Source organism: Aotus nancymaae, unplaced genomic scaffold (assembly GCF_030222135.1).
Source record: "Aotus nancymaae isolate 86718 unplaced genomic scaffold, 86718_ANA_hifiasm-v0.15.2.pri h1tg000003l, whole genome shotgun sequence".
Classification (NCBI taxonomy): Eukaryota; Metazoa; Chordata; class Mammalia; order Primates; family Aotidae; genus Aotus; species Aotus nancymaae.
Window position 1 is genome coordinate 48,315,613 of NW_026988414.1, and position 26,147 is coordinate 48,341,759.

A 26,147-nucleotide genomic window follows, 5' to 3' on the forward strand; every position below is an offset into this window, starting at 1 on the left:
ACGTCTTTTTTGCTGCATTTTTTAAAAATTCAGATTTGAATGCCATTAGAGGAAGCATGCAGTCTCTAAAGGCACATTTTTATGATAGCTGCCCGACTCCCAAAGACATTTACTCCCTCCATTCTGTCTGTCCATTTCTTTACACACTTTTTTAAATACTTTAAGTTCTGGGATACATGTGCAGAACGTGCACGTTTGTTACATATGTATACACATGCTATGGTGGGTGGCTGCACCCATCAACCCATCGTCTACATTAGATATTTCTAATGCTGTCCTTCCTCTAGGCCCCCACCCCCCGACAGGCCCTGGTGTATGATATTCCCCTCCTTGTGTCTGTGTATTCTCACTTGTGAGTGAGAACATGCAGTGTTTGGTTTTCTATTCCTATGTCAGTTTGCTGAGAATGATGGTTTCCAGCTTCATCCATCCCTCTACCTGCAAAGGACATGAACTCGTCTTTTTTTATGGCTGCATAGTATTCCGTGGTGCATATGTGCCACATTTTCTTTATCCAGTCTAAGATTGATGGGCATTTGGGTTGATTACAAGTCTTTGCTATTGTGAATAGTGCTGCAATAAGCATACATGTGCATGTGTCTTTATAGTAGAATGATTTATAATCCTTTAGGTATATATCCAGTAATGGGGTTGCTGGATCAAATGGTGTTTCTAGTTCTAGATCCTTGAGGAGTCGCCACACTGTCTTCCACAATGGTTGAACTAATTTACACTCCCACCAACAGTGTAAAAGCTTTCCTGTTTCTCCACATTCTCTCCAGCATCTTTTGTTTTCTGGTTTTTTAATGATCATCATTCTAACTAGCATGAGATGGTATCTCATTGTGATTTTAATTTGCACTTCTCTAATGACCAGTGATGTTGAGCTTTTTTTCATATGTTTGTTGGCTGCATAAATGTCTCCTTTTGAAAACTGTCTGTTCATATCCTTCACCCACTTTTTGATGGGATTGTTTTTTTCTTGTAAATTTGTTTAAGTTCCTTGTAGATTCTGGATATTAGCCCTTTGTCAGATAGATAGATTGCAAAAATTTTCTCACATGCCTGTTCGCTCTGATGATAGTTTCTTTTGCTGTGCAGAAGCTCTTTAGCTTAATTAGATGCCATTTTTCAATTTTGACTTTTGTGGCCATTGCTTTTGGTGTTTTAGTCATGAAGTCTTTTCCCATGCCTATATCCTGATTGGTATTGCCTAGGTTTTCTTCTAGGGTTTTTATGGTGTTAGGTCTATTCATTTTTATATATCTTACTCTCATTACCTCTTACCGTAGAGGTGTAAGGGCTTACCCATGGTCATGGAGTTCAAGCCTTTTGCCTTTCAATTCACTACAACCTCACTGTTTTTGTAGGCACCTTGGAGAGTCCCATCTCCAGCAACAACAATGAAGGCAATTTTTTAGTGATTTAAAATGAGAGCATTTGAGTCAAAAAGTCTCAAAAAGCAAAAAGTTCTTTCCCTGTAAGGCAAACATTCATTGAACTGAAACTTTAAAGAAAGTGAGTTGCTTTTGTTGACGGCCTCATGCATGAGAGCTTTGTTTTCTGTTTAAGAGCCAGCTTAAACCCAAGCCTTAAATGTGTTTGATGCAGGAGCCTTGGCTTTAGTGGGGGACTCTACAGATAAAATAGTTTCAAAACCCACTACACCTCCAAAAATACCCCAGAAAGTAAAACCGTGTTAGAAGTTTGCCTTTAGCTTTTAGCACGTAGAGGGTACAAAGAGACTCTAAAGTAGCTATAACTCTTTCTTCAAACTTATGCTATCAATGGGGAATTTAAACTCAACAGAATTGATATTAAAAAAATGTAGACTAAAAAATGCAATGATATGATATAGGATTATTTCTATTTAGTAAATATAATAGCATAGAGTATAGATGAAACAACTGCTGAAACAAATAGAAAAACCACATAATTTGCTATGAAATTGTCGACTTATCAGTTTGAAACGAATATTAAGAGGTCATTCATTCATTGACTAAACATGTGGTTCTTCCCCTTGCTGATTAGTAGTTCTTAATTATCCCAGACAGATAAGGAACACTGGAGGTTGTGATTTCCAGAGAAGTTGTTTCCATTATTATCTTAAGTAACTCATCCAAAACCAACCAAACAAAACCCAAAAATGTTCTATTATCTTGAAATTATATTTTATCTTCAGTAACAACAGAGAATAAACTTATTATCTTAAAAGCCCTTTACATACTTGAAATACTCATCATTAAAATTTTCCTCACTGCTACTTCTCCAAGCTGAATAAAATTATATTTTCTAACCTTGTAGGTCACTTTTTCACTCTACCCTACTTCTGACATACATGTCAATGAAAATTAGGACAGACTACAAAAACTTTTTGGAAAAAAAAGAAAATTTAGTCTATTCAGTCTCCATTGAACTTTATTCTGCTTTGATTGTGATAAGCTCTGTATCAGTCACTGTGAAAACCAGTCCTCTGAAACAAATTTCTGATATCTCCTCTGTAATACGTCACTTTGATAGATTATGTTTTCAGGGCCATGTTGGGAAAAGGACCTTAAAGTTCCATCTAGTCCAAGATTTTGTGTTGTTTCTTGTATCATGATACCTGTTGGTGAATGTCAGAGGAAACACAAAATCTTGGACGTTATAAACTACAGGGTTTGTTTGTTTCTGTGCAGGTTCGTAACATTTATCAGATTCTCTAAAGCGTTGGTTACCTCTAAAAAGTTAAAAATCATTAAACAATACATCCCTACCTCCCCATTCATTTTTAACTCGAGTGTTTATACAGTTGGCCTGAAATCCATACATTAACAGCCTTTGGATTTCCAACCTGATAGTATGGTGTATCTTGCAGGTGATCATAGCAGATACCTACCAGGAACTGGAAAGTAGAGGGGACTTGGTGTGGTATTTCCACACAGCACTGTCAGTAAAACTGTCTTGGACATCATGACCAAATAGTCTGTTTCAAATGTCAGGAATCCATTTGGACATTATCATTTTAATGTCCATAACGGACATTATTTGGTGGGGCAGAGTTGGGAAATACATGAAAGGTGAGTATTCTGCCATTATATCACAGGTATTTAGATTTAAAAGGGGAGATATTTATATATTTTAAGAGCCAAAGAACTGTACAATCCAGTAAAGTGGTATAGCTACCTGAGTGACAGTTACAGACTCTAATCTCAATTGCAGTTTGATTACAGTGTGACTCAAATCTTAGGAACCTAGTTATATGACCACCAACTTTAGTTTGAAGTCCCTCACATAGACTATAAATAGTGCTCATGATCTCCCACCAGTTTTGCCAAGACTCTAATGACTTGATCAAAATCAACAGTGGTGTTCATAGTTGGGAAAGAAGTCATCATCTCTTTTTACTAGGGAGTTAAAAGAGTAAAATTTTAAATTAAATACAGCAGTATTTGAGAGAATCAAAACTAACAGCATGCTTTTGTGTTAAAAAGGAATCCATGTTTATTTGGTATTTAAAGTTTTTGTAACGCTTAAAAAAATTGGTTCTGTTAAACAGACCAGCCTCATAATTTCAATATAAAATGCGTAATTGAGTAATTGATTTAGGCTTATGGTTTTCAGTTGAAATATTACTAAATTGACCTATAGTGCTGGAATATTTAAAAGAATTTGATTTACCATATTTATAAATTTAATTCATTTGATTTCAGAGATTTACTTAATAACCCAGGAAGTTTTAAAGTCAGACAATTGAAGTACTTAAAGGAAATCAAATATATTAAATTTATAAATGAATTTTAAAATGTTTGAAGAGGTTTAATTAACTATTTATAAATGGTGCTAAATATTCTTGTAAGTACCATTAAAAGCAATTGCTGAACTTTACTAGACTATAAACAGAATTACATTTGTAAGCTGAAATGAGAAGCTTAAGGAAAAAGTAGGCTTTTAAATTTATTTTAGACTTTTAAATTTATAACCTGAAAAATCAAAAATTAATATTTAAAACCAAAGTGCCTTCAGACTAATCTTTTCTGAGCATAAAGGTCAATCTCAAGGACTCTAAAAACTTTATACACAACACACACTTTTTGTTTTAGACTTAGGATTGTTCTTCATGTCCACAGACAAGTATACATTCTCTTTTGTTCTAGAATCATGCAGTGCTCTGGCTAGCAGTAGTTTTCCTTTTTCCATGTTTGCCAGACATATTTTTTGCTAGGAGAGGAAAAATCAGTTCAAGTGTAATATTTGGGAAACAAAAAGAGTGGTGGGGATTGTGGAATCTTAATACACACTGTACCTGATTAGAGCTGGGTGGTTATCCCAACATTGTAAAACTTTTGGGGGTTTTATCCCCAGAAGTCCAAGTTTAGTGTTGGTTCCAGTTTTTAAAACATCTGGTGGGGGATTTGGGGGGAAATACCAAAATCTCCACCTGAGACTGAATCAGTGAGTGACTCACTTGTTTTCAAGCTCTGGTATATTGGAGCTGGGAGTGGTGGCCCATGCCTGTAATCCTAGCTACTTGGGAGGCTGAGGCAGGAGAATCACTTGAACCTGGGAGGCGGAAATTGCAGTGCGCTGAGATCACGCCTCTGCACACCAGCCCCAGCAACAATGCATGACTCCTTCTCAAAAAAATAAAAGTGCTCCGAACAGGGATATAGCTTGAATGTCCACTGTCCCCTTGTCAATGCCTACCTCAGATGTAGAGCATGGCAACTTTCCAAGTGCCTCTAGAGTCACCTCCTACCAAAGTGTTAGTGGATAATGTGGTTTTCACTGAAGATTTTTAAGAATAGATGGGAGAGGAAGTTTATTGTATATGCTTATGCACATCTCACATTAAGAAACAAGAAACTATTAAAAATTCTCTATTATACATTTCTTTTCTCCAGTCTTTTCTACATAGTTGTTCTTCCTGGAGCAGAATGGAGAGTAGTGGTGGTGATTTTCATTTTTTCCTCCTCAACTTTCATATAGTACCCAGGCTCCTAGGCATCTCTCTTCTTTCCTAAATTCCCTTAGGGCACTATAAGTTCCATTCCCCTTATTAAGCAGAGTACTCCAGCTTTGTCTTCCACCTAAGCTTTCTGGGCACTGGGTGGTGGTGGTTGTGTGGCTGCAGCTGCTGGGGGTATATAAGTAACTTTTTTTGGTTTGATGGAAGCCTGTAACAAATGTCAGTATCTATAAGTGACACCGAAAGCCCATGTTTTCTAGTTTGCTGTAGTCCACTGTAACTTACTTTGTTTTTGACTTTTCTTCTTCCTGCAGAAGCAGGTGCTCTTGCTGCCCTAGCTAGACCTCTGCCATTTCAGTGCACCCTGGGCTTGACTTCTGGTGCAAGCACCAATTTCTTTTTCCTTAAGTGCTTTCCATGGTTGCTGAAGCCCACTCAGCTTTCCCTCAACCACCACTCACTCCTCCACCCTCGGGCAAGCAGCAGGTTGGAAAGTGCTGGACAATTAAGGCCTTATCCCACCCCCAGCATCCCATAACGGGAATTGGTAGATGACTATACTTCCTCTCTCAGGTGGGTTAAGTTTTGAGGCACATTTTATTTATTTTATTTATTTTTTTGAGACAGAGTTTTGCTCTTGTTGCCCAGGCTGGAGTGCAATGGCGCGATCTTGGCTCACTGCAACCTCCGCCTCCTGGGTTCAAGTGATTCTCCTGCCTCAGCCTCCCAAGTAGCTAGGATTACAGGCATGGGCCACCACGCCCAGCTAATTAATTTTGTATTTTTAGTAGAGACAGGGTTTCTCTATGTTGGTCAGGCTGGTCTTGAACTCCTGACATCCAGTGATCCCCCCTCCCCACAAAGTGCTGGGATTACAGGCATGAGCCACTGTACCTGCCCTTGAGGCACATTTTCTATGCCACTTCCTAGAATTCCCCAATGAGATGAAGCCCACTTGTCCATTGTGGTAATTTATTGACAATGAACCTTTTATTAGCTCACTTCCCTTTTCCTGTCTCATGTTTTTGCTGGAGTTGCCCCAAATCACCTCACACTTGCATTCTAATATTCTCCTCTTGATCTACTTCTGGGGGAACTGAAACTATAAAATATTTTTCAAACCAAATGTCATTTTAATGAAATTAATTAGGCATAGAATTTAGTTAGCCCCCAGTAATCTTATAGGAAAGCATGGATTTTCTATATAACTCAGGCCCAGCACTTTTACTCAATTCAAAGAGAAATGTGCTTGGACAGCAGGATGGCCTCAGTTATGGTTGCCCAAGTATTTAGACAAGAGAATTCTCTCCAGAAATTTTGATTCAATTATTAGAATTTTAATCATGCTGACCCCTAACTGTTTTCTGACAAAATCACATCCCAGTTATGCCGTCCCAGCGTAAGGAAGAAAATGATGTTGGTGTGGTTGAAGAGAGAGTTTACTCTTTAGGTTCTTCCCCAGTCGTCCTTATACAGCTCAAAATGTGGCTGCACTAATGATTTTCTGCTCAACCCTGTTGGGAGGCCTCCTATACTCTTGGGCCTAATGGATGCATGCAAAGTAGTTCATTATTCCTCCACTAAAGGTATTCTGTCTGCCTCTAAATCACCTTAGTTGGTGACTCAACTACTCCCAGGAAGTTTGCTTCAGGAAGACATTTAAAATTTCTAACCACTGACCAGGGAGTGGCTTACTCACCCAAAGGATGCAATCTATTCATGCTGACATAGGCTGTCCAATGCAAACATTATAAAGTATTCATAAGCCTCCCCTTTGCCTCAAAATAGAACCCATTTCTCTGTTTGGGGAAGATATTAGAGCCTTAAATACCTCAAAAATGAGTCTGCTCCCTTCTGGTTCTAATTGTCTCTCTCTTCCTTTGAGGGTGACTCTGGGATGCTCTGCTTTTCTTAGCCATCTGTCCTTTTGCGTTGCTCTCGCCTCATCTCCCTGTCTCACTTTTCCCTTCAGCCTTGTTTACAGTTCTTTTTCTGGAGGGGTGGTTGTGGAGTTGACTTCCCAGGGAAAAAAAAGATTAAATATTCATGAGAAAGATAGTGTGGGCTTATGGGATCTGGAAGAAGGCACACTGAATATATAGTAAATGAAAAAATTTAAACATGTTAATTTTAATACTTTAACAAGCATTGGCATGTCTGTAGTCCCTTTCAAGATGTAAGTCTTCTTAAAGCTGGATAGCCTGTGTTAGTTATTTTAGTCATGCATGATTTTTCCTCTCTGTCATTAAATTAGAATATGATTACCTCCCACAGACAAAATCGCACCTTTGAGTACTAAGTAATATAATTTATTTCATAAATAGGATCAAAACACCTTTATTAGATGCTAGTGACTAGGGGAAAAACAGCATTTTATTAACATTTTAGTATTGACTCTCTTTTATTACATTTAATCAGAATGGGATTTTGACAGCAATCCAGAGATGTACTCTCTACTTTTATCTGTGCTTCAGCTACCTTGCTTGAAGAATGCTTGTTTTTGTTTTTCTTTTAACCCAGAAACCAAACCATTTGCAATGGATTCTTTTGAAAACCACAAAACCTACATGTTTAGTGTGTCTGTGATCTGGGGTCCTAGTGGCTTCTTTCTCTTGATATGTTCAAATGAAAAGGCCCACAAAGAAGCTAATGTGCAGAGTCCAAGGTGGAGAATTCTTGAAGATACTGACTTTCTTCCTCCTTCTCTTTCCTTTCTTTTCTATTTTCAACAAATATTTATTTAACACTTGGGAACATAGCAGTCAACAACAAAAAGAATCCTTTTCCTTGTGGATCTGAAGGTTATGGGGAGCTAGACAATAAAAATAAAGAAATATTTGCTACACCAAGGGCTGAGTCCCTCATTCAGCACGGCTTTTCCAAATGACTGTTCTATGCAAGTACTGAAGTACAGTGTTGCGTGCCACCTACAGTCTGAGCCCCCATGGTGCTGGACAGTCACATCTGGACATTTTGGAAAGCTTTTTCCCTGGGGATGATAAAAATAGGATAGCAACTCATTTCTAGTTGAGGCATAAAAAAACTACTGTGAAATTTAGAGGACACATTAAAGGTCATTTAAAAAGCTGGCTCTGCTATTTGCTGGCAAAGTGAACTCGATCAGGTTATTTGACTTCTGTGTCTTAGTCTGTGCTGTAAAAATGATCACAGAAACACCTGCCTTCTCAGGTGGTTGTAAGGATTAAATGAGTTAATATTTGTCATGTACCTCAAAGAGTACCCCTGGCATGCAGTTAGTGACATGCAGATGTTAGTTATTTGGTCTGTTCTCTCACCTAAGGCTTGAGCTTTCCATCCCTATTGGATTGGTTAGCCAGCTTCTGCTTAAACAACTCTGCTGATGGGAACCTGGAACCTGGAACCTTTTGAAAGGCCCTTGTGAACTTTTGACTATTGCTTCACCTGCTACTGTTTTTTCATGTGGAGCTGAAATCTTACTTTCTCACTTGGCTTCTACCCTGTGGTCTTTCTCCTTGGATATCGTCCAGAGCAGTTCCAGCCCTCCTTTCACGTGACACCTCCGGACATTTGAAAAGAGGATGTACCATCTGAGAGTACTTTTTACTGGGTCTGAATATCCCAGGCCCCACAAGTTTCTCCCAAAGCGCATGATTTCCAAGTATTTTCTAGTCTCGTTCAGGTTTTTAGATGGACCAGACACCAGCTGCTTCTTCATATAATGTGGTGTGGGGTCTCCTAACCATCCCAGGTAATAGGATGAAATGGCCCGGTGTGAATAAATGGCCTAGTGGTACCCATAGTTCTGGACTATACAAGTAAAAAGACAGAGGCAGTCTTACTCTCATGAAACTTGCATTTTAGTTGTGAAGACAAGTAATAATCAAGTGAAGGAATATCAACATTTCAGTTGATGTTATTTTAGATTGGGTGGACAGGGAAGGCCTCTTTGAGTAGGTGCTGCTGAGATGAGACCTCAAGGTTGGGAAGGAATGCTCTACATAGAGGGAAGAACACATGTAAATACTTTGAAGAGAGAATAAGCTTAGCTATGAGCTCAAGCCACAGAAAACAAGCTCATGTTGCTGGAGCAGAGGGAGCAGAGAGGAGGAGGAGAGTGGTGTAAGATGAGGGACTTGATCTCTGCTCATCCTATGGTAACCCAGTGATAACTCTTCCCCTCTCCTCTAAAAAGTCAAAAATTCCCAGGGATGCAAAGAACATGTCCTCAACTCCCCAGTCTCATTTTTCACCAGTGCCCATACTCAAGCTTCACTCAAACAGTGCTTAGGTTCTCATAATATGCTCCATTTGGGAATGTTTACAAAAAATACTAGATTAGTATTTTTAATAGTAATAATAATAATAGATTAATAAGTACAAAATTATTAATAATAATTAATAATAGATTAATAGCACATACCAAAGCTGTCTTCGTGAAATAGTTGCCCAAATGCAACTATTGCAAAAATAATTATTTTCTACATGGGTTGCTTTCTCAAACCTCTAGCGCCATGTTTTCTCACACTTCTGTTCCTTAACTCCTAGTGTTTTCTCCATCTGGAATTTCTTCCATCTTGGTGAATTCCTATATGCATTCTACAAAACCCAACTTCAAGGCCTCTGAGAGGCCTCCCTACCCTTTGAACTGCCCCATACTCCAATAGTTAGAGGAGCCCTCTGTCCTATCAGTGCCTGTTCAGATTTCTAGATTAGCTATTTTTCACTCTCTTGAAACTGGTTACTTACTTTTTCTCTCTCTCTCTTTAGTTTTGAGCCTCTTGTAAAAAGTGACTTTATCTTGTGCAGCCTTTTAACTCTAAAGTTTTAGCTATGTGCTTGAAACTTGCCAATCACTTAGTAAATACTTCATGGTTGAATGTTGCTCTTTGAGTAATGTATTCCCTCCAGGATTTGTCTAGCTCAATATTTCTCAATGGAGATGCTGTTGGCATTTTGTGTGGTGGTAATTTTTTGTGTGGGGACACCCTTACCCTGCATTGTTTAACATCTTTCAGTGCATTTCCAAACACCCTCTAGGAAGAAGTGGTAGCCCCAGTTGAGAACCACTGCCAGCCCATTCGCTCATTCATTCATGTAAAAATGTTAAATTGCTGCTATATGCCACACCTTGTACTTGAGTAACACTGGAGCAGGAATTTGCTTACTTCCTGAGGTTGACCATTGCACCTTGGGCCATCTTTGTAGGACAGTTCTTCCTCATTATATAAAAATGTATCTCTCTCTAACATCTAAACATTGATTCTGGTGTATTATTGCCTAGTGCAATACAGAACATACCTAGTCTTTTTCTTTTGTAATAGCCTTTCAGCTATTTGAAGACACTTTTTTTTATTGCCCTCTGTGCACCTACATTTTTCTTTTCTGTAAGTGAAACATTGCTGACTTTTTGGACCAGTTCCCTGTAACATGAATTTGACTGATCTCAGCTCTTTGTAGCAGGTAAGGATGTATCAGTATGCATTCATTTTGACTGTCCCATTGTAATATTTTTACTCTATGTTCACATTTGGCATTTTCCCCATTGTTTACAACTCCAGCAGTGATAGACCTGCAGGGCTTTTTGGTGTGTGCATGGAGGTAGTTGTAAATACGTAAGGTCAGATAGATTAATAGCACATACCAAAGCTGTCTTCGTGAAATGATTGCCTCTTTCTAGGCTTCTATTAGTGGCAAAATGTTGAGCATCCACTGTATATGTTGAAAAACACAGAGGGCAAAGACAAATGTGAAACATTCTTATGAGCAAAGAGCGAATCAACCTATTGGAACAACTTAAAATGTGCAAAAGCTAAAATCAGTGATGTGCCTCTAAATGTTTAACAAATGGCACCAGAAAGTAGGGGTGTAGAGGTCAGGCACAGTGGCTCACACCTGTGATCCCAGCACTTTGGGAGGCCGAGGTGGGCAGATCACTTGAAGTTAGGAGTTTGAGTCTAGCCCGGCCAACATGGTGAAACCTTGTCTTTACTAAAAATACAAAAATTAGCTGAGCATGGTGGTGTGCACCTGTAATCCCATCTACTCAGCAGACTGAGGCAGAAGAATAGCTTGAACCCAGGAGGTAGAGCTTGTGGTGAGCTGAGATCACACCACTGTACTCCAGCATGGGGACAGAGTGAGACCGTGTCTCAAAAAAATGTAGGAGTATAGAATCTTGATTTGCAGCATTTGCTTATTTCTAAGGTGTGAATTCTCCTGCCATGACCAATTGCAAGTTATAGGTTGCCATCATGATGACACTGAACTTAGTTGGAATGCAATGCACAGTAACACTCCATTTTATAGTGTCCTCTATATACACGTAACAGACATAACTTCAAGAGCATAGATAATAGTAAAATATCATAAATGTCATACAAATAATACAAAGTATTATGTTTTGGGTATTACCTTTGTTTTTAATATAATTTATATCCATAATTTTATGTAATTTAATTTTTAAATAATGGGATATTTAAGAATCACCTCTCAAAATTTCTGAAAATGTAGTAATTAACTCCAACGATCTAATGTGAACTGGCTCCAGCCTAGCATGGAAATTGAGTTATGACAAAATAAGATAGGGGTATCAGACACACATTTGTAGTAAATGGCTTGGAAATCCAAGAAAAAAAATCCCTACATTGTGTATTAAAGTAATCAAGGGAGATTTTCCTGAAGGAGGTGATGGGACTTGAAGAATTTATAGGATTTGTGTTAAGAGAAGGGAGAACCATTAGGGCTTTTTAGTATAGGTAAATATTACTACCGTCTTAGGAAGAGTAATACCACAAATATTTATTGAGGACTTAATTTAGGGCAAGGACTTTATGTGCATAGTTTAATTAACTATCCTAAAAACCCAAGAAGTAGATACTGCCATTAGCCTTCTCTTAAAATGAGGACACTGAGACTCTGGTTAAACAACTTGCCTAAAGTCACACAATTAATAAGAGTTATTTTGCTTCTTGTGTTCATCTTGTCTAGGATTATCTTGAGATACATTGAGTAGAGGGAACTGTACCATAAGCCTCCTCTGGCTTGTCAAATCATCTATTCATTTACCACCATCCATAATTTTAGAAGAGTTAACTAGTGGGTTTTTTAAATAACTTAAGCATTCCCCTCAGTTTTTCATTGATGGGAAAACTACCAAATATGTAATTCTTTCCCATGGACATCACATGTCATTCTTTGGCCAGGGGGAAAAGAGAGAATGGCAAGTGATAAAAAACCCAGCTGAGATTGGCTTAATGAAAAGTGAAATGTATTGGCTGCAAAACTGAAAGTACAGAGACAGGTCTGCCTTCAGGCACATCTGAACTCAGCAGCTCCCACAGTATCGTGCCATCTCTCCTCTGTGTTGGCTCCATTTTAGGCAGGCTTTCCCTTGGTGGAACCAGATGTCCGCCTGCAGTTCCATGCTTACATTTTCACACTCCAAGTCAGGCTCTTTCTCTGTGATCTGAAGAGAAATCCTAATTCAGGACTCCCTAGTCTGATCTCATTGGCCCAGGTTAGGGTACACCTTGTCTCTTAACCATCACTCTGGCTAGATAGGTATCCTCCTCTTGCCAAGACTGAGTCACATGGCTGTCCTGCTTGCCACAATGCAGGAATTGAAGGAGTGAGAATCAGGAAAGCATATTCCTCAAGGGGAAATGAAGATGCTGTTAGTGGGCGTCCAACATATATATATAGGAAGCAAAGTAAGAGACAGAGGAAGAGACATTCACATAGGAGAGGTTTTTGTCTTTATACTTGATAGCTAAATGAGGTACAATAAACTATATACGTTTAAAGTGTACAATTCAGATTTGACCTATGAATCCATCTGTGAAATCATCACTACATTTAGAAAACAAACCACCATTATGTCACCACCATCTTTATCTATATCATCAATTTGTTTATCCATTCATTTGATATTGATTTGGGTTGTTCCTAGTTTTTTGCCATTATAAATAAAGCTGCTATGAACATCACCACCATCCCTCAAAATTTCCTTGTGCCTATTTGGAATCCATTCCTCCCTTCAAAACCTTCCTAGGCAACATCTCTGATCTACCTCCCGCCACTATAGATTAATGTTTGAGTTTTCTGCAATTTTATTTAAATAGAAAAATGCTATATATACTTTTTTTCATATAACTTATTTAACATGGTATAATGATTTTGAGATTTATCCATGCCGGGCGCGGCGGCTCGCGCCTGTAATCCCAGCACTTTGGGAGGCCGAGGCAAGTGGATCACGAGGTCAAGAGATCGAGACCATCCTTGTCAACATGGTGAAACCCTGTCTCTACTAAAAATACAAAAAATTAGCTGGGCATGGTGGTGCGTGCCTGTAATCCCAGCTACTCAGGAGGCTGAGGCAGGAGAATTGCCTGAACCCAGGAGGCGGAGGTAGCGGTGAGCCGAGATTGCGCCATTGCACTCCAGCCTGGGTAACAAGAGTGAAACTCCGTCTCAAAAAAAAAAAAAGAGAGAGAGAGAGAGATTTATCCATTTTGCATGTATCATTAATTTCCTTTTTGTAGCTGAGTACCACTTCATTGTCTGGATATTCTACAATTTGTTTATCCATTTATTTGATGTTAATTTGGGTTGTTCCTAGTTTTCTGCCATTACAAATAAAGCTGCTATAAAGATTTGTGTGATGTCTGCATGTGAACATATATATTTGTTTCTCTTCCTTAAATTCTTAAGAGTGGAATACTTGAGTTATATGGCAGGTGTACGATTAATTTTGTAAGAAACTGTCAAATAGTTTTGTTTTGTTTTGTTTCGTTGTTTTGAGATGGAATTGTGCTGTGTCACCCATGGTGGAATACAATGGCATGATCTTGGCTCACTGCAATTTGCATTTCCCAGGTTCAAGCGATCCTCCTGCCTCAGCCTCCCAAGTAGCTGGGACTAGAGGCACACCCCACCATGCCAGGCTAATTTTTTTGTGTGTATTTTTAGTAGAGATAGGATTTTGCCATATTGGCCAGGCTGTTCTCAAACTCTTGACCTCCTGTGATCTGCCAGCCTCAGCCTTTCAAAGTGCTGGGATTATAGGCGTGAGTTACCACACCAGGCTCCAAACAGTTTTCCAAAGTGGTTGTACTCTTTTGTATTTGTATCACAAATGCATGAGAGTTCCATTTTCTTCATGTCCTTTCCAGTGCTTGGTATAGTCAGAGTTTTTTTCTTTTTTTTTTTTTTTAACTTTATCATTCTAATATGTGTGTTGCAGTATCTCAGTAAGGTTTAATTGGGCCTTCTTGAAACTAATGACACATTCTCATTTTGACCTTATTTATTACCAAGAGATGATAGGATTTTTCCTTTATTATAGATAAAATTTCACCATATATATCTAATAGAAGTATATTTATAGAAAAAATCCTATCATAATAGAAATATCTTTCACATATATAAGAGATATTTGTTTACAAATACCGTGTGCACAAAGGTACTCGTTCCATATGGGATAGTGATGATTTAGTCATGGTATCTCCCTTGAGTGATTATGTCTGTGAACTTTCTCTAAAGAAACTATCCTCTCAAAGTTATTACCTCTTTAAACCATTGGTTGAAACCAGTGTAGAATAGAATAATATTAGACTATAGCTGACCTGCCATTTTCTTTATGTGACTGAAAATTTGCATCTAGAAATTTATTAGGGTATCTATCTTTAAAAGCAGTCAAGGCAACATCTTTCTTGAGTCTTTTCTCTGTGGAAAATTCCAGACTCACAGCCAGAGATAAACCAACATAGTGAAGGAGAGATCATTTGCATCATTGTCAAATGGTATAATTATTCTACTTTCTGGAATTGCTTATATCCACACATCATTGATATTGAGCATTGTCACGAGGTTGGATTTTGTAGAAATAACTGCTTGTTTACTGTGTTTGCCTTAGTCCTGAGGCTATATTTTACTTTTTCTAATCTTAATTGAATGCTTCTGATTAAGTAGGTATTTTTTGGTGCACATGCATGCACACAAAGCTTTAATTTGAAGTAGGAAATAGGATTATTTATCTTTGTTCTCTGGTTTCCACCTTTCTGGCATGCAAGTCAAATACCTCCCCTTTGTAAATGGGCTTCCTGGATTTCTGGGGAAATTATCATCCGGTATTTCAGCCAGAAGTCTATCTGCTAACCTTGAAAATCAGTGGTAGTTATGTTGTGGATGGTTAAGTTATGGGATGCAAGAGGAAGGCAAAGAATGAGTAGAGGAAGGGTTTTTAAAAGATTTCAGGGCAATGCTGGCAGCACATTTTAAAGAACTGCATCCAAGTTATGACCACTGTGGCAAATACAGTGCTAAGTTATTTACTGGAATCCTCTGACTTAATGAATATAAGCCAGGTCACTATCTTTACCTTTGGAGATGTGGAAACTGAGGTTCAAAGATTTTAAATAATTTGCTGAAGTTCATTGTGAATGTCTTGGCAGAGCCTTGGAGTGAATCTGTGCCTATATATTCTAGAACGTGATTTTAATCACTATGTAGTACTGACTTGACTAGGTCCAGAAGATCAGGTTATCAGGAAAGATGGAAGAACAATTTGTATAACCTTGGAAAATTTTTTCTATTCATGTCTCTAAAAAATTGGTTTATGCTAGATAAATAACATGGATTTAACTATAAAAGTGTGCTAAGCACTTAGGCCATAGCTGGATGCTCCACTGAAGATTAACACAGACTGGCTACACTGAACTGTTTCTAGAAAGAAACATCAGCAAGATTAGGCAAACATAAATAAGCCTCAACAAATTTCCCAGTGCCTTTTCTTTCTTTCCAAGTTCTGGATGCCTGTATCCCCTCCTGATGAAACACTCTAGATCTGTGTTTCGAAAGGCCTTCATCATCATCCCATTGAGACCCTGTTGATAGTTAATTTTACAAGTCAACTAGGCCACAGAGTACCCAGGAAGTTGGTCAGACATTACTCTGGGCATGTCTGTGAGGGTATTTCTGGAGGAGATTGGTATTTGAATTGATGAACTGAATAAAGCAGATCGTTTTCTAATGTAGATGGGCCTCATCCAAGCAGTTGAAGGCTTGAAATAAAACAAAAAACCCTGAACTTCCCCCAAGTAAGAAAGACTTCCTCCTGCCTGACTGTCTTAGAACTGAGATGCTGGCTTTTCTCTGCCTTTGGAATTGAACTGAAACCTCAGCTCTTCCTGAGTCTTGAGCTTGCTGACCTTCTGACTAGAACTACACTATCAGCTCTTCTGATTCACAGGCCTTTGAACTGAGACTGTAACTGTATCATTTCCTCTGGGTCTCTGAGCTTGCCAACTCACCTCACCCTGCAGCTGTTAGGACTTTTTAGCATTCATAATCACATGAGCAAGTTCTTTATAGTAAGTCTCTTCACACACACACACACATGCACACACACACACGCACACACACACACGCACACATGCACACACTGTATAGGTTCTGTTTCTCTGGAGAACCCCAACACAGACTCCTAATTTGATTTCCTCTGCATAACCCCATGCCAAGTGATCATTCAGCCTGTGGGTGTAATTTTCTACTTTCCTGGCTTAGGGGGATGTGGGGTTGGTCTCTTCAGCTCTGCCAAACCATAGTAGGTAGGCCTTTCTTTTTATTACCAAATTCATGTTGCTAGGTGCTTAGCATTCTACTCCTCACCCTTTAATCTCTGAAGTCTAAAGCATCTGGGATGTTGTGAGGCTGTAGTGGAAGTGAGTTTCCTTCAGGAGGTGAGTCTTCAGGGGCTGCCTGAAGTCTTGGCCCCACGCAGACTTCTTGCCTCCAGGGCAGGCATCCATGTACTTGAAGTACTGAAGCAGGCAGAATGCAGCACGCTGAGGCACAGGCAGTGCCTGGACCTTGTTCCAGGGAAATTTGGACCATCTGCAAATGTTGACTTGGTTCTTGCCTACAGGCTCTCTCCAGGTAAATGCTGTCATCCTGAGGTTCACAGACTCTGAGTTCAAAAACCTCCAAGTCTGTCTTCAACTTCCGCCTCAGAGCAGGATTTTGGTTTCAAGTGTAGTGGGAGATTTTTTCCCCCTTCTCATTCCCTGAAGAGTCTAAGCTTTGGAATACAAATGTAAGAAAAGGCTCCATTTTTCTCTGCTTTGTGCTCATCCCTTCCCAGAGGCAATGAGGAAAGGCAACTTGGCTGCTTGCAAAGAATCAAGGGCTAAGAGGGACAAGAAAAGAAAAGTCTTAGAGGTGGACAGAAGGAGTCAATTAACATTTCAAACAAAGTATTGCTATATTTTCTCAAATATGTCCAGGAATAGAGACTTAACCAGTTTGCCTCCTGCCAATCCAGGGAAAACATTCAATTTTTGGATGGTGCTATTAGCAGGAACTCAGCTTTTTCCAGGTTTAACATCTTTAGTTCCTTCCTTCCTTTCATCCTTCAACTATTCATTCTCATGTGTCATTTATTTAAGTCTTCCTTTGTCCTGGTTGCTTTCTTCGAATGTGCTGCATGTCTCTTTTGAGGCTTGTGGCTGAGACTGGCCACAACTTGTGGTCTGACCCAGGACACCTACATAATTTCAAGTAGTTTATGTTTTAGTGATAAAAACCATCTGAACCCTAGAGTGCAAATGTGCATGTACACACACACACACACACACACACACACACACACACTGTAAGTTTGAGACTTAGTCAAGGATAAGAAACTTACCAAAAGCAATATGGCTACACAGAGCGAAAGCAGCTGCAGAATATCTTCCTGCTGCTTCACTTGGACCCCAGAGTCTCTAATGGGTGAGGTGGGGGCATGTAGCTACTGGTAACATTATCCATGTAACATTATCCATGTGAGGTAAGGCATTGCAGGATCCAAGAAGCTTAAGTTTGTGCTGGGTTAGAGTCACTTTATCTTGTGCCTTTCATCACCATTCAGAAATAATCTACATACTCAATACTTAATTCTTCAAGGAGATATTTACAAACTTTAGGCTCTGCTGGTTGTTGAGCCAAACTCAGGTCAGAGCATTCCATCCTCACCTGGGGAAAAAAGCAATCAATGTGTAGGCATTTCTGAGCACTCTTTCTGTGCCCTCAACTCTCTAGCATCCTGGAAAGCCCATTCATTCACAGCACTGTTGAACACATTATTGCTCTTTAATAGTGGCTTCACCTGGCTGTGGAGAGATTTGCTCTATGCAGTGTAGCTTAGTGGCAGACCTGGCTTTGCCAGACAGCACAGAATTTAAAGCTATTGTCTTGTATTTTCCCTGCCCGTCATCCCTTAACACCAGGGCTTAAGAACATAAAAATTCTGATCAAATTTCTTCCATAGGAGTGGAGAACTGGGAAGATTATCTTTGTCTGTGTGAAAGAAGTGTAGACCCACCATCCAATTTGGAAAAAAACAATGACTCATGAGAGATTGAGCATGCAAAGGGACAAGGGCCAGACCACGTGTGACAGTAGAACAGTGACTCATGAACTCGACAGCTACCAACCCGGGACCAGCAAACCACAACCTCTGTAGCATCAGCCCATTGTCATCAAGACTTAGACAGTGACTGCTGCTCCCCTAATTGTTGCCACTTAGAACTGAGGATCAAATAGAGAAAGTTCAATATGCTTCACAAGCCAATCACTTAAGATGTCTGCTCCTGGTTAGCCCATCTCTGGCTTCCCCGTGCCAGCAGCCTCTAATCAAAGCATACCTGAAGCCTTCCCTTTTTTCATTATAAAGTTTTCTCAGGCCGGGCGCGGTGGCTCAAGCCTGTAATCCCAGCACTTTGGGAGACTGAGGTGGGTGGATCATGAGGTCAAGAGATCGAGACCATCCTGGTCAACATGGTGAAACCCCGTCTCTACTAATACAAAAAATTAGCTGGGCATGGTGGTGCGTGCCTGTAATCCCAGCTACTCAGGAGGCTGAGGCAGGAGAATTGCCTGAACCCAGGAGGCGGAGGTTGCGGTGAGCCAAGATCGCGCCATTGCACTCCAGCCTGGGTAACAAGAGCGAAACTCCGTCTCAAAAAAAAAAAAGGTTTCTCATTCCCTGCCTGACTTTGACTCTGCCAAATGCAAGTAACAGTGGCTGACTCCTTGTTATATCAAGTTCTAATTAAATAACCTCTGTTCTCATTTTGGGGGTATCTTTATTGACATGCCCCATCGTTTAATTTTCACAACAACATTGTGAATAAAATATGATGGTTTATCTCCATTGCTCAGGTGAAGCATAGAGGGGATATGTTATCTGCACGAAGTCACATCATGGCTAAGTGATAGGTTAGAATTTGAAACTACATTTGTTGGCCTTCTAAGGCCCTGCCTTTAAACTGGGACTGTATTACTGTGAGTACTTAAGAGCCATGCATTGATAATCTGCTGGAGGATTGGTAAGAGTTGAGATTGGTAGATGATCATGTGTGTGTTGTTGTTGTTGTTGTTTTAAAAAAAGTATGTCTTCTTTAGTCCTCAGGACAGAGATGGCTAGCTGATCACCAGCATCTTGGCATTCCCTTTCTATGAGGTTGAGTGCTATTTAGCTGGGTTTTACATTTCCCAAGGCTCTTGAATTTAGGTAAGGCCTTTGACTATTTCGGACTTATTTAATGTGAACCTAAATTATTATGTGTTATTTGGAAGAGATGGTTAAATTTCTGGTAAGCTATGCCTACACTCATTTTATTCCATGAAAATAGTGGTGTATCTTGCTGCAGTTGCAAGCAGTAAAAGTTGGAAGGAACTCAGATCCCTTAGTTTGTGCTTAGAGGATAGCCACACAGGAGAGCAGCCAGACCAGGAATATTCATGTTGCATTTGGTATAAATGAGAAATAATTGTTGGTTATATTAAGTCATTAAGGTTTTGGGGTTCTTTGCTCACTTAGCCTACCCTGATTAATATACTTCTCTTTAAGGACACTTAAAGGGAAGATTAGGCCCCCGGATTGTTTCCTAGTAACAATTATATTTCACCTGGATAACTAATACGTAGATGCTGATGTTTTCTGGAAAGTGTTTATAGAATTTTTAGTGTGTAGAGCTAGAAATGCAAGCACAGTAGACTGTTGTACTAAGAGTTGACATTGAATGCAATTGATTGTAGCCACACCGGGAACAGGACAGACAAGGTAAATAAATTATGAATTCTGGGGGAAAGGAGTTTGCAATAGCTGGTATTTCATTTCCCTCTTAACCCCCTGCGACTGTAAATGTGCTTATAGATATATTTTATTAATCATTGTTTTGATGTATTTGGAGTTTGCAAGTGGCTATTATAGCTAGGGGATTTCTGGACACCCCTCTAGCTAATCAGATTAGGGACACAAATGCTGCAGTGACAAGCCAGTCTTTGTATGAAAAGACAAATGGAAAAGCTCTCCCTCACCAGCACTTGTAACTAGCTATTTGTTTAAAATAACAGCTTTAGGCCTCTTTCCCACTGTGCTGTCCTCACTTCTGTCTACAGATGATGGACTTTAGACTGAAAATTACATGAGAGATACTTAACAAATGGATATCTTTCAAGGGACATCATCAGAATAAAACACTTCAAAATTCACTTTATGCTGCTTGAAGAAAGATAGCATTGATACGATGTATTCAAAGAGCCGTAACTACCAGAACTTAAAAAGACTTGTTCATTTTATAAAGGAGGCAAAGTATGTATGTCATTAGTGGTACAGTACTCTAAATCTTGAGAGGAGAGTATAGACTTTGCATAACTTCAGACTTACCCACAATAAAGTGTGTGTGTACTGGTTTATTTCTATCCACACTTCACTGGGTAGCAGTAACTACTAGTCTCAAAACTTGATTCTTTCCAAGGACAGCTCACAATGAGGTCTGACCCAGTCTGACATCACCCCATGTCTCGAGAAACTTGGTGAGATCTCTTCTTATCCTGGTAGTCTGTCTTGGTAAGCTTGCCATATTACCTTTTACTGTAGATATATCTTCTTAATTTTTGTCTGGTTGTTGCTCTGCCTGGTTTACCATTCATCTGTTTTGTTCACTGCTGCATCTCCAGTGCCCAGCATACTGCCTAGCACCTAGAATACATTAATTCACTATTGCTCGAATATGCACAGAGGTGAGCAGCATGACTGGAGATGGCAAGAATTGGAGAAGTCTTAACATCAGAATGTAAGATGGGGCTTGGGACAAAATGTGTGGGTTAGGTAAGTTTGAATATGCAAAGATAAAAGTATTCCATTTAGGGAACGAAACACTCAGGAGCTAAATCTAGAAGACAGGAATGAGTTCAGTATGCTTAAGGGATAGCAAGTAGACAGTTGGGGAGGCTGGAGGAATGGAAAGTGTGTTTCATGGTTTTAGAATGTCAAGCATTAATAGAAGTATGCAAAATTCTTCATTGAAAATTACAGGATAGCCTTGCTTTAACTCAAAAGTTGTAAAATGCCTTTTATGAAATAACTTTTCAGGTTAAAACCACACACTTAACTTTACTTAACTTCTGTTATCCTGTGTGGTTCATCTGCATGAAGCTCTCTTTAATACTCTACATGTAAAACCAGAATATAAGAGCATTTTTGGTTTCATGGCTTACTATGAACTGAATTTTCATATCTTTCAAAATTTGTGTGTTGAAGCCTAAGTTCTCAATGTGTTTAGCAGTGTGACCTTTGGGAGGTAATTAGGTTATGAGGTCAGAGGTCTCATGAATGGGATTAATGCCTCTCTAAACGGATAAAGAAGTCAGAGCTCATGTGCTTTCTATCTCTCTATCTCTCTCTCTCTCTCTCTCTTTCTCTCTCTCTATCTCTCACTCTCTCCGTGTGTGTGTATCTATGTGATAGATACACACATAGAGGGTAGAGCAATAAAGAGGGGCCATCTTTAAACCAGGAAAAGGACCCTCACCAAGCACCTAGTACCCTGATCTAGGACTTCCAGACTCCAGAATTATTAGAAATGCATGTTTGTTGTTTAAGCCACCCAGTCTATGGAATTCTGTTATAGCAGCCAAACTGACTAAGACATGGCCACAAACCAAAAGAGAAACTCCTCACTTAGCCATTGTACTTTCCCATTCCTGGCCCCAAGATGGAGGACTTGTATTGGTCAGGAAATATTTTCTGGGGTGGATGTGGTTATGAAAGACATAATGTTAGTGTCTCTTTGTGGAACAGAGTTCATTTAGTTGGGTTTGTGTGCTCAGTCCTGGAGAGAGCTAGAGGAGCAGGGCTAGATCTAAGATACAATTCTGATGAGCTGGATGTAAAGCCAGCTGCAGTAGCCCCAATCTGTTTAGGGGATCATATTTTTAATGGTCTTATCTGCCTATGTCCCTCCAACTCCTGAGAGAGAATAATAAATTATCATTGGTCACGGTCCCACAAAACTCTTACATGTGAAGCAGGAGTCTTACCTCTGATTCATTTCCTTCTTAGATAGAAGCAGAAGAGCAGGTAGTCTTAACAACCTTCAGCTCAGCTATCTTAGCTCACTTAGGAAGAACAATAAATCAGAAAGAACATTCTTCCTCCTCAAACCTGTTTTCCAGCAACAATGATTATTACTAACATGTATTTTATCATTGTATTAGTCAGCGTTCTCCAGAGAGACACAATCAGTAGGCTCTTTCTGTATGTCTGTCTGCCTGCCTGCTTGGCTATCCATCTATATATCTATGAGGAAATTTAGTATAGGAATTGTCTCACACAATTCTGGAGGCTGAAAAGTCCTACAATTTGCAGTTGGCAGGCAGAGGACAAGGGAAGCCAGTAGATAATTCAGTTTTGCTTCCAAGAACTGGGAATGCCAATATGCAAGGGCAGAAGACTAATGTCACAAGCCAACTAAAGAGAACAGATTCACCCTTCCTCTGCTTTTTAGTTTTATTTGGGCCCTCAGGGGATTGGACAATGCCCACTCACATTGGTAAGGGTGATTGCTACTCAGTCTGCCCATTCAAATGCTAATATCTCCCCAAAACACCCTCACAGACACATCCAACAATAATGTTTCACCAGCTATCTGGGCATCCCTTAGCCCAGTCAAGTAGACACCTAAAACCAACCATCATACCTATGTTCTTTAATTTATTTTCTAAGAACCAAGTATTTTTATGATCCCCATTATGCATATCAAGAGACTGTGTACTAAGAGTTTAAGGAACTTTCCCAGAGGAATATAGGCAGTGAGTGACAGACTTATTTGTGGATTCATGATATGTTTTTGTCCAACATATAGTCACTATATAATGCTAGCCTTTGCCTTCATTTTAAAAGGGAATGATTTTTAACATTTAGGCTAAAATCTTTACACTTTTCTTTGGGATCTTTGAGTTTAGACAGTGTCACTTTAAGAGAGGTCCTTTACAGTGATTATTCAAGTAGAACTAAGAACACTACAAGAATGCAGTGGATTCAGTACCCACATATTGGATGGCCTGGGCTCAAATCCCAGTGTGCTATTTACTAGCTATGTAACTTAAGCCTGTTTTCTCATCTGTAAAAGTTGAGATAATACTTCTTAAGGGATTTGAGGCTTAATTAAGATACTATATGTAAACCACTTCACACTGTACCTGGCATGTGGAAGAGCTCTGTAAATGCTGTTAGTAGTGCCTTCCAAAGTGTACAGAGTTGACTTAACAATGGTAGAACTATTTTCCTAGTTCAAAGATATACATTGCCTTACCTTTCTTTTTTTCTTATAGAGAACATATGTTGGAGTACCTGGCATTCTATGTCGTGAGAGAATGAACCAGAATGGGGCATATGCTTCTAACCTGAAGACAAGACTGCAGAACTGACTACATACACAGTCCTGCATCGCTTAAGGACAGGGATACATTCTGAGAAATGCATCATTATACAGTTTCATCATTGTGCAAATATCATAGAGTATCCTTACACGAAGCTAGATTTATATGCCTGCTACATACCTAGGCTCTATGGTATAGCCTGTCGCTCCTAGCTTACAAACCTGCACAGTATGCTACTTTACTAAATACTGTATAACACAATGGTAAGTATTTATTTGTGTATCTAAACATATCTCAACATAGAAAAGGTTCAGTAAAAATATGGTTATTACAATCTTATAGGACCACCATTTTACATGCAGTCCGTCATTGACCAAAACATCATTATGCAGTATATGACTGTATTTATGTAAAAAATTTTAAAAATAATAAGTCATGTTTATTAAGCATGCCTTATTTTTAATAATAAGGCATTAAAAAAAACCTGAGATTAAAAGAGGATTCAGAAAGTGCTGAAAGGACTCCTGTTTGAACCCTGAAATTTCTCTAGCACTGTTCCTTAACTTTTGGGGTCACTGGCCAGTTAATAATTGTAGGAAAACCAGGAAGCATCTACCTTCCAAATGTACCTACACATAAAATTATGCATACAATTTTGGGGATTCACAGAAAAGTCCTTAAAAGTCTATCCATGTCATTACTCTTAGTATGAGAACACCTGGCCTGGGTGAAAATATCTATCAGGAGGCTTTTCTCTGTGGCAAACATGGAGTTAGAGGTTAAAGGCCAAGAAGGAGTTTTGTAGGTAGAAAAGAGAAAAAGAGGCCAGGTGCGGTGGCTCACGCCTGTAATCTCAGTACTTTGGGAGGCCAAGGCGGGTGGATCACATAAAGTCAGGAGTTCGAGACCAGCCCAACCAACATGGTGAAACCCCATCTTTATTAAAAATACAACAACTAGCTGGGCGTAGTGGCATATATCTGTAATCCCAGCTACTCAGGAGGCTGAGGCACAAGAATCGCTTGAACAGGTTGCAGTGAGCCTAGATCGCATCACTGCACTCCAGCCTGGGCGACAGAATGAGACTAGGTCTCAGAAAATAGAGAGAGAGAGAAAGACATTGCAGTAGAGGGGATTTCATGGATGAAGTTACAGAAGGGTGAAGGGAGTAGTGGAGTGGTCTCTGGGGAAGAGCACAGAGGCTGGGACTAGATGAAGAACAGTTTTTTATGCCATGATAAGGAGTTTCACTTTGTCTTTTAGACAGGTAGTATCCAAGTGCTCAGAGGTTTACAATGGAATGGAGTTAATGGAGGTCTCAAAGCCCCTACTAGAGTTATAACTAGAGCAGCTACATTTTATGATTTATATATAAGATTTGGTTTGAGTTATATAGCTTTAAAATGTTGGAAAAATGTTACAAGCAATAGAAACCAGAGAAAAATTTTAAACAGGAGATTGACCTGAGCCCATTTGTATCTGAAAAGATAATAGGCCACTGAAGCACTAGAACACCAATGAGGAAGTCAGTATGAGTCACAGCTCTAGCTCAGCACTATCCATACTTACTGCAGTGATGAGAATGTTTTACATCTGTGCTGTTCCATGCAGAAGGCACTGGCCACACATGGCTACCGAATGCGAAATGTGACCAGAGTGATGGAAGAGCTGAAGTAGTAATATTATTCTACTGTAATTAGTTTAAATAGCTGTGTATGGCTACAGCTACCATTTTAGGCAATACAGCTCTGATCAGTGGTCTCCCATTCCAGAAAGGAATGTAGCCCTGCTCATATCTTGATTTTAGCACACTGAGACCTGTGTTAGACTTCAGACCCGTGGAACTGTAAGATAATGCATTTGTATCATTTTAAGCCACTACATTTGTGGTTAGTAGTTATTGCAGCAGTAGAAAAGTGATGCAGTTATAAATCTAAAATGGCATCATTAAAGGGGCTTTTGGGCAAATGTTATTTCAGATTAAAAGTTACCAACTGAAATAATAATTTTTTTCAAAAGTTTATTCTTTTTTTGATTATTTGAGTAGTATATGGGCATTACACAAAATTTAGAAAAAGCACAGGATACTATAAAGAGGAAGAAAGGCCCTTGCAGAGGCAGATAATAATATCTTGATATATTCTCTTTAGTTTTTTAATTGTATTTTTGTTGTGGAGATGACAGTGAGCTAACAGTTTTTGAGTGATTATTATGTGCCAGTTCCTGTTCTAAATACTTTACTGATATTAACTCATTTCATCCTCATTACAATCTGTGACCTAGGCATGGTCTTCCCATTTCCCAGATGAAGAAATTGAAGCAAAAGCCTTTTCTGATTTGACACGGCAGAGTGAGGCATCTGCCCCAGGCAGTAAGTGTCAGAGCAAAGCTTAATCCTATGCTATACTGCCTATATTCTGAATGTATTACTTTTAATCTTGATTTGTTTCAGTTAACCCTTTAAATTAAAAATTTTCTCATGTTATTAACAACTCTTAACTGTGATTTGCAG